Consider the following 15,845-nt stretch of genomic DNA (forward strand, 5'->3'; position numbering starts at 1 on the left):
TGTGTGGGTGGGAGAAGGCTGCGGGGATGGGGGAGCCTGATCCTGGGTGCGATGGTGTTGAGTGTGGGTGGGAGAAGGCTGCGGGGCTGGGGGAGCCTGATGCTGGGTGTGATGGTGTTGAGTGAGGGTGGGAGAAGTCTTCGGGGATGGTGGAGCCTGATCCTGTGTTCGGTGGTGTTGAGTGTGGGTGGGAGAAGGCTGCGGGCATGGGGATGCCTGATGAGCCTGGATGTGATGCAGGTGAGAGAGGGGACAGGGCAGAGGCCGGCTGGACGTGCAGCGGGCAGGGGGAAGCTTGAGCCTTGGTGGGTGGTTGTGCATCCAGGGCGGGCAGGGAGAGGTGAGACGTGGGCCTGGGCTGGTCGTCAGCGGTTCACCACAGGCAGCTGGTGGCGGTGTGGAGGAGCAGAAGCCTCCAGCAGGTGATGGCGGGGTGGGGGAGCAGCAGCCAGCCTCAAGCAGCCAGCCTCCAGCTGCTGATGGTGGGGTGGAGGAACAGAAGCCTCCAGCTGGTGATGTCAGGGTGGAGGAGCAGCAGCCAGCCTCCAACGGCTGATGGTGGGGTGGAGGAGCTGCAGCCAGCCTCCAGCAGCTGATGGCGGGGTGGAGGAGCTGCAGCCAGCCTCCAGCAGGTCATGGTGGGGTGGAGGAGCAGCAGCCAGCCTCCAGCAGCTGATGGCAGGGTGCAGGAGCAGCAGCCAGCCTCCAGCAGCTGATGGCGGGGTGGAGGAGCAGCAGGCAGCCTCCAGCTGGTGATGGCGGGGTGGAGGAGCTGCAGCCAGCGTCCATCAGCTGATGGCGGGGTGGAGGAGCAGCAGCCAGCCTCCAGCAGCCAGCCTCCAGCTGCTGATGGCGGGGTGGAGGAACAGAAGCCTCCAGCAGCTGATGGCGGGGTGCAGGAGCAGCAGCCAGCCTCCAGCAGCTGGTGGCGGGGTGGAGGAGCAGAAGCCAGCCTCCAGCAGCTGATGGCGGGGTGCAGGAGCAGAAGCCAGCCTCCAGCTGGTGATGGCGGGGTGAAGGAGCTGCAGCCAGCCTCCAGCAGCCAGCCTCCAGCTGGTGATGGCGGGGCGGAGGAGCAGGCAGCCTCCATCAGCTGATGGCGGGGTGTAGGAGCAGCAGCCAGCCTCCAGCTGGTGATGGCGGGGAGGAGGAGCAGCAGCAGCCAGCCTCCAGCAGCCAGCCAGCCTCCAGCAGCTGATGGCGGTGTGTGGGAGCAGCAGCCAGCCTCCAGCGGCCAGCCAGCCTCCAGCAGCAGATGGCGGGGTGGAGGAGCTGCAGCCAGCGTCCATCAGCTGATGGCGGGGTGGAGGAGCAGCAGGCAGCCTCCAGCTGGTGATGGCGGGGTGGAGGAGCTGCAGCCAGCGTCCAGCAGCTGATGGTGGGGTGGAGGAGCTGCAGCCAGCGTCCAGCAGCTGATGGTGGGGTGGAGGAGCTGCAGCCAGCGTCCAGCAGCTGATGGTTGGGTGGAGGAGCAGCAGCCAGCCTCCAGCAGCTGATGGCGGGGTGGAGGAGCTGCAGCCAGCCTCCAGCAGCCAGCCTCCAGCTAGTGATGGCGGGGTGGAGAAGCAGGCAGCCTCCATCAGCTGATGGCGGGGTGGAGGAGCAGAAGCCAGCCTCCAGCTGGTGATGGCGGGGTGCAGGAGCTGCAGGCAGCCTCCAGCAGCTGATGGCGGGGTGCAGGAGCTGCAGCCAGCGTCCAGCAGCTGATGGTGGGGTGGAGGAGCTGCAGCCAGCCTCCAGCAGCCAGCCTCCAGCTAGTGATGGCGGGGTGGAGAAGCAGGCAGCCTCCATCAGCTGATGGCGGGGTGTAGGAGCAGAAGCCAGCCTCCAGCTGGTGATGGCGGGGTGCAGGAGCTGCAGGCAGCCTCCAGCAGCTGATGGCGGGGTGCAGGAGCTGCAGGCAGCCTCCAGCAGCTGATGGCGGGGTGGAGGAGCTGCAGCCAGCGTCCAGCAGCTGATGGTGGGGTGGAGGAGCTGCAGCCAGCGTCCAGCAGCTGATGGTTGGGTGGAGGAGCAGCAGCCAGCCTCCAGCAGCTGATGGCGGGGTGCAGGAGCAGCAGCCAGCCTCCAGCAGCTGATGGCGGGGTGGAGGAGCTGCAGCCAGCCTCCAGCAGCCAGCCTCCAGCTAGTGATGGCGGGGTGGAGAAGCAGGCAGCCTCCATCAGCTGATGGCGGGGTGGAGGAGCAGAAGCCAGCCTCCAGCAGCTGATGGCGGGGTGCAGGAGCTGCAGCCAGCGTCCAGCAGCTGATGGTGGGGTGGAGGAGCTGCAGCCAGCCTCCAGCAGCCAGCCTCCAGCAGCTGATGGCGGGGTGCAGGAGCAGCAGCCAGCCTCCAGCAGCTGATGGCGGGGTGGAGGAGCAGCAGCCAGCCTCCAGCAGCCAGCCTCCAGCTGCTGATGGCGGGGTGGAGGAACAGAAGCCTCCAGCAGCTGATGGCAGGGTGCAGGAGCAGCAGCCAGCCTCCAGCTGGTGATGGCGGGGTGGAGGAGCTGAAACCTGGGTCGGACCTGGTCTGCAGCAGGGCCCATTACCACTCAGAAGCTGATGGCAGTGTGTGTTTAGGTCCCTGCGGGGTGGATGAGCTGAAACCTGGGTCAGACTTGGTGTGCAGCAGGGCTCAGCACCCTCCAGAAGCCGATGACAGTGTGTCTTTAACTCCCTGCCTGGTGGGAGAGCTGAAAGCTGGGTCGGACCTGGTCTTTAGCAGAGCTCAGCAGCCTCCAGAAGCTGATGGCAGTGTGTGTTTCATCCCCTGCGGGGTGGGAGAGCTGAAACGTGGGTCGGACCTGGTCTGCAGCAGGGCCCATCACCATCCAGAAGCTGACGGCGGTGTGTGTTTAAGTCCCTGCGGGGTGGGAGAGCCATAACCTGGGTCGGACCTGGTCTGCAGCAGAGCTCAGCAGCCTCCAGAACCTGATGGCAGTGTGTCTTTAATCCACTGCGGGGTGCAGGAGCTGAAACCTGGGTCGGACCTGGTCTGCAGCAGGGCTCAGCAGCCAGCAGAAGGTGATGGCAGTGTGTGTTTAGTTCCCTGCGGGGTGCAGGAGCTGAAACCTGGGTCGGACCTGGTCTGCAGCAGAGCTCAGCAGCCAGCAGAAGCTGATGGCAGTGTGTGTTTAATTCCCTGCCTGGTGGGAGAGCTGTAACCCGGGTCGGACTTGGTCTGCAGCAGGGCCCATCACCATCCAGAAGCTGATGGCAGTGTGTCTTTAATTCCCTGCGGGGTGGAGGAGCAGAAACCTGGGTCGGACCTGGTCTATAGCAGAGCTCAGCAGCCTCCAGCAGCTGATGGCAGTGTGTGTTTAAGTCCCTGCCTGGTGTGAGAGCTGAAACCTGGGTCGGACCTGGTCTATAGCAGAGCTCAGCAGCCTCCAGCAGCTGATGGCTGCGTGTGTTTAAGTCCCTGCGGGGTGCAGGAGCTGAAACCTGGGTCGGACCTGGTCTATGGCAGAGCTCAGCAGCCTCCAGAAGCTGATGGCAGCGTGCCTCTAAGTCCCTGCCTGGTGGGAGAGCTGAAACCTGGGTCGGACCTGGTCTATAGCAGAGCTCAGCAGCCTCCAGCAGCTGATGGCTGCGTGTGTTTAAGTCCCTGCGGGGTGCAGGAGCTGAAACCTGGGTCGGACCTGGTCTATGGCAGAGCTCAGCAGCCTCCAGAAGCTGATGGCAGCGTGCCTCTAAGTCCCTGCCTGGTGGGAGAGCTGAAACCTGGGTCGGACATGGTCTGCAGCAGGGCTCGGCAGCCTCCAGAAGCTGATGGCAGTGTGTGTTTAAGTCCCTGCCTGGTAGGAGAGCTGAAACCTGGGTCGGACCTGGTCTATAGAAGAGCTCAGCAGCCTCCAGCAGCTGATTGCAGTGTGTGTTTAAGTCCCTGCCTGGTGGGAGAGCTGATATCCGGGTCGGACCTGGTCCACAGCAGGGCCCATCACCCTCCAGAAGCTGGTGGCAGTGTGTGTTTAAGTCCCTGCGGGGTGCAGGAGCTGAAAGCTGGGTCGGACCTGGTCTGCAGCAGAGCTCAGCAGCCTCCAGTTGCTGATGGCAGTGTGTGTTTAAGTCCCTGCCTGGTGGGAGAGCTGAAACCTGGGTCGGACCTGGTCTATAGCAGAGCTCAGCAGCCTCCAGCTGCTGATGGCGTGGTGGAGGAGCAGCAGCAGCAGCAGCCAGCCTCCAGCAGCCAGCCAGCCCCCAGCAGCTGATGGCGGGGTGGAGGAGCGGAAGCCAGCCTCCAGCAGCTTATGGCGGGGTGGAGGAGCTGAAACCTGGGTCGGACCTGGTCTATAGTAGAGCTCCGCAGCCTCCAGACGCTGATGGCGGTGTGTCTTTAAGACCCTGCCTGGTGGGAGAGCTGAAACCTGGGTCGGACCTGGTCTGTAACAGAGCTCAGCAGCCTCCAGAAGCTGATGGCAGTGTGTGTTTAGTTCCCTGCGGGGTGGAGGAGCAGAAACCTGGGTCGCACCTGGTCTATAGAAGAGCTCAGCAGCCTCCAGAAGCTGATATCAGTGTGTGTTTAAGTCCCTGCGGGGTGGGAGAGCTGAGACCTGGGTCGGACCTGGTCTGCAGCAGGGCTCAGCAGCCTCCAGAAGCTGACGGCAGTGTGTGTTTAAGTCCCTGCCTGGTGTGAGAGCTGAAACCTGGGTCGGACCTGGTCTATAGCAGAGCTCAGCAGCCTCCAGCAGCTGATGGCTGCGTGTGTTTAAGTCCCTGCGGGGTGCAGGAGCTGAAACCTGGGTCGGACCTGGTCTATGGCAGAGCTCAGCAGCCTCCAGCAGCTGATGGCAGTGTGTGTTTAAGTCCCTGCCTGGTGGGAGAGCTGAAACCTGGGTCGGACCTGGTCTATAGCAGAGCTCAGCAGCCTCCAGCAGCTGATGGCAGTGTGTGTTTGATCCCCTGCGGGGTGGGAGAGCTGAAACTTGGGTCGGACCTGGTCTATAGCAGAGCTCAGCAGCCTCCAGCAGCTGATGGCTGCGTGTGTTTAAGTCCCTGCGGGGTGCAGGAGCTGAAACCTGGGTCGGACCTGGTCTATGGCAGAGCTCAGCAGCCTCCAGAAGCTGATGGCAGCGTGCCTCTAAGTCCCTGCCTGGTGGGAGAGCTGAAACCTGGGTCGGACATGGTCTGCAGCAGGGCTCGGCAGCCTCCAGAAGCTGATGGCAGTGTGTGTTTAAGTCCCTGCCTGGTAGGAGAGCTGAAACCTGGGTCGGACCTGGTCTATAGAAGAGCTCAGCAGCCTCCAGCAGCTGATTGCAGTGTGTGTTTAAGTCCCTGCCTGGTGGGAGAGCTGATATCCGGGTCGGACCTGGTCCACAGCAGGGCCCATCACCCTCCAGAAGCTGGTGGCAGTGTGTGTTTAAGTCCCTGCGGGGTGCAGGAGCTGAAAGCTGGGTCGGACCTGGTCTGCAGCAGAGCTCAGCAGCCTCCAGTTGCTGATGGCAGTGTGTGTTTAAGTCCCTGCCTGGTGGGAGAGCTGAAACCTGGGTCGGACCTGGTCTATAGCAGAGCTCAGCAGCCTCCAGCTGCTGATGGCGTGGTGGAGGAGCAGCAGCAGCAGCAGCCAGCCTCCAGCAGCCAGCCAGCCCCCAGCAGCTGATGGCGGGGTGGAGGAGCGGAAGCCAGCCTCCAGCAGCTTATGGCGGGGTGGAGGAGCTGAAACCTGGGTCGGACCTGGTCTATAGTAGAGCTCCGCAGCCTCCAGACGCTGATGGCGGTGTGTCTTTAAGACCCTGCCTGGTGGGAGAGCTGAAACCTGGGTCGGACCTGGTCTGTAACAGAGCTCAGCAGCCTCCAGAAGCTGATGGCAGTGTGTGTTTAGTTCCCTGCGGGGTGGAGGAGCAGAAACCTGGGTCGCACCTGGTCTATAGAAGAGCTCAGCAGCCTCCAGAAGCTGATATCAGTGTGTGTTTAAGTCCCTGCGGGGTGGGAGAGCTGAGACCTGGGTCGGACCTGGTCTGCAGCAGGGCTCAGCAGCCTCCAGAAGCTGACGGCAGTGTGTGTTTAAGTCCCTGCCTGGTGTGAGAGCTGAAACCTGGGTCGGACCTGGTCTATAGCAGAGCTCAGCAGCCTCCAGCAGCTGATGGCTGCGTGTGTTTAAGTCCCTGCGGGGTGCAGGAGCTGAAACCTGGGTCGGACCTGGTCTATGGCAGAGCTCAGCAGCCTCCAGCAGCTGATGGCAGTGTGTGTTTAAGTCCCTGCCTGGTGGGAGAGCTGAAACCTGGGTCGGACCTGGTCTATAGCAGAGCTCAGCAGCCTCCAGCAGCTGATGGCAGTGTGTGTTTGATCCCCTGCGGGGTGGGAGAGCTGAAACTTGGGTCGGACCTGGTCTGCATCAGGGCTCAGCAGCCTCCAGAATCCGATGGCAGTGTGGGTTTAAGTCCATGCGGGGTGCAGGAGCAGAAACCTGGGTCGGACCTGGTCTATAGCAGGCCTCAGCAGCATCGAGAAGCTGATGGCAGTGTGTCTTTAATTCCCTGCGGGGTGGGAGAGCTGTAACCTGGGTCGGACCTGGCCTGCAGCGGAGCTCAGCAGCCTCCAGAAGCTGATGGCAGTGTGTCTTTAATTCCCTGCGGGGTTGAGGAGCAGAAACCTGGGTCGGACCTGGTCTGCAGCAGGGCCCATCACCATCCAGAAGCTGATGGCTGTGTGTGTTTAAGTCCCAGGGGGGTGGGAGAGCCATAACCTGGGTCGGACCTGGTCTGCAGCAGGGCTCAGCAGCCTCCAGTTGCAGATGGCAGTGTGTGTTTAGTTCCCTGCGGGGTGCAGGAGCTGAAACCTGGGTCGGACCTGGTCTATAGCAGAGCTCAGCAGCCTCCAGAAGCTGATGGCAGTGTGTCTTCAATTCCCTGCGGGGTGCAGGAGCTGATACCTGGGTCGGACCTGGTCTGCAGCAGGGCCCATCACCATCCAGACGCTGATGGCAGTGTGTGTTTAAGTCCTAGTGGGCTGCAGGAGCTGAAACCTGGGTCGGACCTGCTCTATAGTAGAGCTCAGCAGCCTCCAGAAGCTGATGGCAGTGTGTCTTTAAGTCCCTGCGGGGTGGGATAGCTGAAACCTGGGTCGGACCTGGTCTGCAGCAGGGCCCATCACCATCCAGACGCTGATGGCAGTGTGTGTTTAAGTCCTAGTGGGCTGCAGGAGCTGAAACCTGGGTCGGACCTGCTCTATAGTAGAGCTCAGCAGCCTCCAGAAGCTGATGGCAGTGTGTCTTTAAGTCCCTGCGGGGTGGGATAGCTGAAACCTGGGTCGGACCTGGTCTGCAGCAGGGCCCATCACCCTCCAGAAGCTGTTGGCAGTGTGTCTTCCATTCCTAGTGGGGCAGGGGAGCAAAGACCTGGGCAGAGGAGCGCCTGTCTGCATCCGATCCGGCCCCTCAGCAGCCCGCCGTGAGCCTTAGAGAACCCCCCCCCCCCCCCCCCCCAGCGGGCTCCAGGAACCGGGCCCTGCGTCGGACCCAGCTCAGGCAGGCCCTCCCTCGGGCCCTGCAGCAGGTGGCCCCGTCTATGCAGTCGAAAACCCCGCGAAAATCGGTGTAGAAACGCCCGAGAGGCGTGGTGCGGTTCCCCCGGCCGGTACCGGGTCCGGACCGGTCCGGAAGTCCACCCAGAACACTGCCTGGGGCTTCTGGGCGGCTCCCCAGGCGCAGGCAGTCGAAAACCGCGTGAAAATCGGTTCAGAATTGACAAAACGGCGACCTCGTCGCTCCAAAAACTAAGTCCAAACTAAGCCTTTCGCTTATCGCTTAACGCTTAAGGCGGTCGGCCTTATGGCCAGTAAATGAAAAGTGCCTGCGCCCCTGGAGGTTTTGGAAGGTGCGAGCGATGACCATGCTCGGGTTAGTAGGTGAGGCCATCGGAAAACCAGCGTGAGTTGGCGGGTTTGGGTGGCAATCTATTCCAGGCAGAGTCGACTATCTCTGGGCATCAATTTTGGGATTTTTCCGGCTCTGGTTCTGGGAGAAACGCAGGGGCAAAGTGCACGAGCCGCGGCCGATTTTGGTGGCCTGTCCCTGGGCACAAAGTCTGAGGAGTGTGGGCCTGGTTCTCCGAAAAATACCAGTCTGCTGGAGCTCACTCCCATGGCTCCAGGGGGCACGGCACACCCCCCGGTAGCCGACCAAAGTGATCTACTCGGGCCAGACTCGGACCCACGACCCGGGGTGAGAACCACAACTACTGGTCATCCTTTTGACCTCCAGGGGGCGCGGCAGAGCCTCCCCAGTCCGACGCAAGTGCCCCACTTGGGCCATACTCAGACCCACGGCCCGGGGCGAGAACCACAACTACTGGTCATCCTTTAGACCTCCAGGGGGCCCGGCACAGCCTCCCTAGACCGACACAAGTGCTCCACTTGGGCTGTACTCTGACCCAAGTCCCGGTGCGAGAACCACAACTACTGGTCATCCTTTAGACCTCCAGGGGGCCCGGCACAGCCTCCCTAGGCCGACACAAGTGCTCCACTTGGGCTATACTCTGACCCAAGTCCCGGGGCGAGAACCACAACTACTGGTCATCCTTTTGACCTCATGGTCATCCTTTAGATCTCCAGGGGGCCCGGCACAGCCTCCCTAGGCCGACACAAGTGCTCAACTTGGGCTATACTCTGACCCAAGTCCCGGGGCGAGAACCACAACTACTGGTCATCCTTTAGACCTCCAGGGGGCACGGCACACCCCCCGGTAGCCGACCAAAGTGCTCTACTCGGGCCAGACTCGGACCCACGACCCGGGGTGAGAACCACAACTACTGGTCATCCTTGAGACCTCCAGGGGGCCCGGCACAGCCTCCCTAGTCCGACACAAGTGCTCCACTTGGGCTATACTCTGACCCAAGTCCCGGGGCGAGAACCACAACTACTGGTCATCCTTTAGACCTCCAGGGGGACCGGCACAGCCTCCCTAGACCGACACAAGTGCACCACTTGGGCCATACTCTGACCCAAGTCCCGGGGCGAGAACCACAACTACTGGTCATCCTTTTGACCTCATGGTCATCCTTTAGACCTCAAGGGGGCACGGCAGAGCCTCCCTAGTCCGACACAAGTGTCCCACTTGGGCCATACTCAGACCCACGGCCCGGGGCGAGAACCACAACTACTGGTCATCCTTTAGACCTCCAGGGGGCCCGGCACAGCCTCCCTAGTCCGACGCAAGTGCTCCACTTGGGCTGTACTCTGACCCAAGTCCCGGGGCGAGAACCACAACTACTGGTCATCCTTTAGACCTCCAGGGGGCACGGCACAGCCTCCCTAGTCCGACACAAGTGCTCCACTTGGGCTATACTCTGACCCAAGTCCCGGGGCGAGAACCACAACTACTGGTCATCCTTTTGACCTCATGGTCATCCTTTAGACCTCCAGGGGGCCCGGCACAGCCTCCCTAGGCCGACACAAGTGCTCCACTTGGGCTATACTCTGACCCAAGTCCCGGGGCGAGAACCACAACTACTGGTCATCCTTTTGACCTCATGGTCATCCTTTAGACCTCCAGGGGGCCCGGCACAGCCTCCCTAGTCCGACACAAGTGCTCCACTTGGGCTATACTCTGACCCAAGTCCCGGGGCGAGAACCACAACTACTGGTCATCCTTTTGACCTCATGGTCATCCTTTAGACCTCCATGGGGCACGGCAGAGCCTCCCTAGGCCGACACAAGTGCTCCACTTGGGCTATACTCTGACCCAAGTCCCGGTGCGAGAACCACACCTACTGGTCATCCTTTAGACCTCCAGGGGGCACGGCACAGCCTCCCTAGTCCGACACAAGTGCTCCACTTGGGCTATACTCTGACCCAAGTCCCGGGGCGAGAACCACAACTACTGGTCATCCTTTTGACCTCATGGTCATCCTTTAGACCTCCAGGGGGCCCGGCACAGCCTCCCTAGGCCGACACAAGTGCTCCACTTGGGCTATACTCTGACCCAAGTCCCGGGGCGAGAACCACAACTACTGGTCATCCTTTTGACCTCATGGTCATCCTTTAGACCTCCAGGGGGCCCGGCACAGCCTCCCTAGTCCGACACAAGTGCTCCACTTGGGCTATACTCTGACCCAAGTCCCGGGGCGAGAACCACAACTACTGGTCATCCTTTTGACCTCATGGTCATCCTTTAGACCTCCAGGGGGCCCGGCACAGCCTCCCTAGACCGACACAAGTGCTCCACTTGGGCTGTACTCTGACCCAAGTCCCGGTGCGAGAACCACAACTACTGGTCATCCTTTAGACCTCCAGGGGGCCCGGCACAGCCTCCCTAGGCCGACACAAGTGCTCCACTTGGGCTATACTCTGACCCAAGTCCCGGGGCGAGAACCACAACTACTGGTCATCCTTTTGACCTCATGGTCATCCTTTAGATCTCCAGGGGGCCCGGCACAGCCTCCCTAGGCCGACACAAGTGCTCAACTTGGGCTATACTCTGACCCAAGTCCCGGGGCGAGAACCACAACTACTGGTCATCCTTTAGACCTCCAGGGGGCACGGCACACCCCCCGGTAGCCGACCAAAGTGCTCTACTCGGGCCAGACTCGGACCCACGACCCGGGGTGAGAACCACAACTACTGGTCATCCTTGAGACCTCCAGGGGGCCCGGCACAGCCTCCCTAGTCCGACACAAGTGCTCCACTTGGGCTATACTCTGACCCAAGTCCCGGGGCGAGAACCACAACTACTGGTCATCCTTTAGACCTCCAGGGGGACCGGCACAGCCTCCCTAGACCGACACAAGTGCACCACTTGGGCCATACTCTGACCCAAGTCCCGGGGCGAGAACCACAACTACTGGTCATCCTTTTGACCTCATGGTCATCCTTTAGACCTCAAGGGGGCACGGCAGAGCCTCCCTAGTCCGACACAAGTGTCCCACTTGGGCCATACTCAGACCCACGGCCCGGGGCGAGAACCACAACTACTGGTCATCCTTTAGACCTCCAGGGGGCCCGGCACAGCCTCCCTAGTCCGACGCAAGTGCTCCACTTGGGCTGTACTCTGACCCAAGTCCCGGGGCGAGAACCACAACTACTGGTCATCCTTTAGACCTCCAGGGGGCACGGCACAGCCTCCCTAGTCCGACACAAGTGCTCCACTTGGGCTATACTCTGACCCAAGTCCCGGGGCGAGAACCACAACTACTGGTCATCCTTTTGACCTCATGGTCATCCTTTAGACCTCCAGGGGGCCCGGCACAGCCTCCCTAGGCCGACACAAGTGCTCCACTTGGGCTATACTCTGACCCAAGTCCCGGGGCGAGAACCACAACTACTGGTCATCCTTTTGACCTCATGGTCATCCTTTAGACCTCCAGGGGGCCCGGCACAGCCTCCCTAGTCCGACACAAGTGCTCCACTTGGGCTATACTCTGACCCAAGTCCCGGGGCGAGAACCACAACTACTGGTCATCCTTTTGACCTCATGGTCATCCTTTAGACCTCCATGGGGCACGGCAGAGCCTCCCTAGGCCGACACAAGTGCTCCACTTGGGCTATACTCTGACCCAAGTCCCGGTGCGAGAACCACACCTACTGGTCATCCTTTAGACCTCCAGGGGGCACGGCACAGCCTCCCTAGTCCGACACAAGTGCTCCACTTGGGCTATACTCTGACCCAAGTCCCGGGGCGAGAACCACAACTACTGGTCATCCTTTTGACCTCATGGTCATCCTTTAGACCTCCAGGGGGCCCGGCACAGCCTCCCTAGGCCGACACAAGTGCTCCACTTGGGCTATACTCTGACCCAAGTCCCGGGGCGAGAACCACAACTACTGGTCATCCTTTTGACCTCATGGTCATCCTTTAGACCTCCAGGGGGCCCGGCACAGCCTCCCTAGTCCGACACAAGTGCTCCACTTGGGCTATACTCTGACCCAAGTCCCGGGGCGAGAACCACAACTACTGGTCATCCTTTTGACCTCATGGTCATCCTTTAGACCTCCATGGGGCACGGCAGAGCCTCCCTAGGCCGACACAAGTGCTCCACTTGGGCTATACTCTGACCCAAGTCCCGGGGCGAGAACCACAACTACTGGTCATCCTTTAGACCTCCAGGGGGCACGGCACAGCCTCCCTAGTCCGACACAAGTGCTCCACTTGGGCTATACTCTGACCCAAGTCCCGGGGCGAGAACCACAACTACTGGTCATCCTTTTGACCTCATGGTCATCCTTTAGACCTCCAGGGGGCCCGGCACAGCCTCCCTAGGCCGACACAAGTGCTCCACTTGGGCTATACTCTGACCCAAGTCCCGGGGCGAGAACCACAACTACTGGTCATCCTTTTGACCTCATGGTCATCCTTTAGACCTCCAGGGGGCCCGGCACAGCCTCCCTAGTCCGACACAAGTGCTCCACTTGGGCTATACTCTGACCCAAGTCCCGGGGCGAGAACCACAACTACTGGTCATCCTTTTGACCTCATGGTCATCCTTTAGACCTCCATGGGGCACGGCAGAGCCTCCCTAGGCCGACACAAGTGCTCCACTTGGGCTATACTCTGACCCAAGTCCCGGGGCGAGAACCACAACTACTGGTCATCCTTTAGACCTCCAGGGGGCACGGCACAGCCTCCCTAGTCCGACACAAGTGCTCCACTTCGGCTGTACTCTGACCCAAGTCCCGGGGCGAGAACCACAACTAATGGTCATCCTTTAGACCTCCATGGCAACAGGGGGATGTCAGACCCCAGCTCATCCCAGGTTGATGCCTCAATAGCAGCTTAGGGTCACGGCAGTCCCACCGTGATCCACCCTCTTGTCCTCTCTCCACAGGATGACCAGAGTGTCGTGTTTATTTTCAAAGTGTCCTCGTAGGATGACCATGAGTGCAGGAAAATTTTCAAAGTCCCTCTGTCGGATGACCATGAGTGCAGAAAAAATTTCAAAGTCCCCCCTTGGGATTACCAGACGTTCGAGATTTCGGCTGAAAAATTTTCAAAGTGCTGCCGAGAGCCTGCGCTAGTTGCTTAAGGCTTGAGGAGATCCGCCTTATGGTAAGTAAACGAAAAGTGCCTGCGCCCCTGGAGGTTTTGGAAGGTGCGAGCGATGACCATGCTCGGGTTAGTAGGGAAGCTCATCGTCGAACCAGAGATGGGTAAGGGGCGAACTGGCAGATGTCTTCCCACCGTCGAGCAGCATTCCGGGCTTCACATCGGAGGGCTCCAGCCGGCCCCGGTTCCGAGAACCGGCGCGCGGAAGGTGGCGCCTCCGAACCCGAAGCCAGCCTCTAGGCACGGTCGCAAAGGTGACAGACGCCCCGCCGCCTGCCTCCACAGCACCGTGGCCGCCTCCGGGTGACGAGACTGAGGCGCCCCGTCCGTCTCAGAGGTCCAGAAACGGAGCCCGCCGCGGCGGGGACGCGCCTTCGAAAGCGTCCGCCGGCCCATCCGCGGAGGTGCCCTCCGGCGAGCACGTGCTTCTCAGGAGAGCCAGAGAGTCCGTTCACCCCTCCGGTCAAGATGATGCTTTGAGTGGGAGCCGAGCCGAGCGGGGCGGCTCCGGCGGGGAGGTTGGGAGGCGGCCGTTTGCCTTGCTGCAGCGGCCGTCGCCCCCGCCTGCCCGCCCGGTCGCCGTCCCGAACGACTCCTCTTCCCCACTCTCCCAGCACCCACCCCCCCTGTCGGTGGCGGCCGGCTCCGGTGCTGGCGGTCGCGCCTCCGGGCGACCCGTCTGCAGCGCCCGGCCTTCTCCACGGGGACTACCTGGTTGATCCTGCCAGTAGCATATGCTTGTCTCAAAGATTAAGCCATGCAAGTCTAAGTACACACGGTCGGTACAGTGAAACTGCGAATGGCTCATTAAATCAGTTATGGTTCCTTTGATCGCTCCAACGTTACTTGGATAACTGTGGCAATTCTAGAGCTAATACATGCAAACGAGCGCTGACCTCCGGGGATGCGTGCATTTATCTCCGGGGCCGGTCCCAAGTCCGGATCAATGCAGAGGGATGAGCCACTGCCTGAAGCCGAGGTGTCAGAAATTTTCTAAGTGTTGAACTTTTTCTAAGTGTCAGCACGCAGGAGCTGGAAATTTTCTAAGTGTTGAACTTTTTCTAAGTGTCAGCACGCAGGAGCTGAAAATTTTCTAAGTGTTGAACTTTTTCTAAGTGTCAGCACGCAGGAGCTGGAAATTTTCTAAGTGTTGAACTTTTTCTAAGTGTTGAACTTTTTCTAAGTGTCAGCACGCAGGAGCTGGAAATTTTCTAAGTGTTACTTAGGATTACCAGTGTGCGAAAATAATTTCTAAGTGTTGAACTTTTTCTAAGTGTCAGCACACAGAAGCTGGAAATTTTCTAAGTGTTAATTTGGATTACCAGTGTGCGAAAATATTTTTCTAAGTGTTACTTAGGATGACCAGACGTACGAAATTGGATTTGGATGACCAGGCTGCTGGAGGTCCAGCCGGCGTGGACTAGGGTCTTTAACCCAGGGGAGGGTGCTTAATAGTGGGCCGCAGGGTTCGAGAGGTGAGCCTGGTTCCTCCATGGCCCATTCCCCGGGTCTGTCCCAGGTGTCAGCCGGGTGAGGGTGAGCGTGTTGTGGGGTGGGTGGTGGTGATGCTGAGGGTGGGTGTCCTGGAGGTGTGGATGGCGTTGGAGAGGCTGTGTGGGTGGGAGAAGGCTGCGGGGATGGGGGAGCCTGATCCTGGGTGCGATGGTGTTGAGTGTGGGTGGGAGAAGGCTGCGGGGCTGGGGGAGCCTGATGCTGGGTGTGATGGTGTTGAGTGAGGGTGGGAGAAGTCTTCGGGGATGGTGGAGCCTGATCCTGTGTTCGGTGGTGTTGAGTGTGGGTGGGAGAAGGCTGCGGGCATGGGGATGCCTGATGAGCCTGGATGTGATGCAGGTGAGAGAGGGGACAGGGCAGAGGCCGGCTGGACGTGCAGCGGGCAGGGGGAAGCTTGAGCCTTGGTGGGTGGTTGTGCATCCAGGGCGGGCAGGGAGAGGTGAGACGTGGGCCTGGGCTGGTCGTCAGCGGTTCACCACAGGCAGCTGGTGGCGGTGTGGAGGAGCAGAAGCCTCCAGCAGGTGATGGCGGGGTGGGGGAGCAGCAGCCAGCCTCAAGCAGCCAGCCTCCAGCTGCTGATGGTGGGGTGGAGGAACAGAAGCCTCCAGCTGGTGATGTCAGGGTGGAGGAGCAGCAGCCAGCCTCCAACGGCTGATGGTGGGGTGGAGGAGCTGCAGCCAGCCTCCAGCAGCTGATGGCGGGGTGGAGGAGCTGCAGCCAGCCTCCAGCAGGTCATGGTGGGGTGGAGGAGCAGCAGCCAGCCTCCAGCAGCTGATGGCAGGGTGCAGGAGCAGCAGCCAGCCTCCAGCAGCTGATGGCGGGGTGGAGGAGCAGCAGGCAGCCTCCAGCTGGTGATGGCGGGGTGGAGGAGCTGCAGCCAGCGTCCATCAGCTGATGGCGGGGTGGAGGAGCAGCAGCCAGCCTCCAGCAGCCAGCCTCCAGCTGCTGATGGCGGGGTGGAGGAACAGAAGCCTCCAGCAGCTGATGGCGGGGTGCAGGAGCAGCAGCCAGCCTCCAGCAGCTGGTGGCGGGGTGGAGGAGCAGAAGCCAGCCTCCAGCAGCTGATGGCGGGGTGCAGGAGCAGAAGCCAGCCTCCAGCTGGTGATGGCGGGGTGAAGGAGCTGCAGCCAGCCTCCAGCAGCCAGCCTCCAGCTGGTGATGGCGGGGCGGAGGAGCAGGCAGCCTCCATCAGCTGATGGCGGGGTGTAGGAGCAGCAGCCAGCCTCCAGCTGGTGATGGCGGGGAGGAGGAGCAGCAGCAGCCAGCCTCCAGCAGCCAGCCAGCCTCCAGCAGCTGATGGCGGTGTGTGGGAGCAGCAGCCAGCCTCCAGCGGCCAGCCAGCCTCCAGCAGCAGATGGCGGGGTGGAGGAGCTGC

The sequence above is a fragment of the Nothobranchius furzeri genome, unplaced genomic scaffold (assembly GCF_043380555.1).
Source record: "Nothobranchius furzeri strain GRZ-AD unplaced genomic scaffold, NfurGRZ-RIMD1 Scf063, whole genome shotgun sequence".
In the NCBI taxonomy this organism is placed as follows: Eukaryota; Metazoa; Chordata; class Actinopteri; order Cyprinodontiformes; family Nothobranchiidae; genus Nothobranchius; species Nothobranchius furzeri.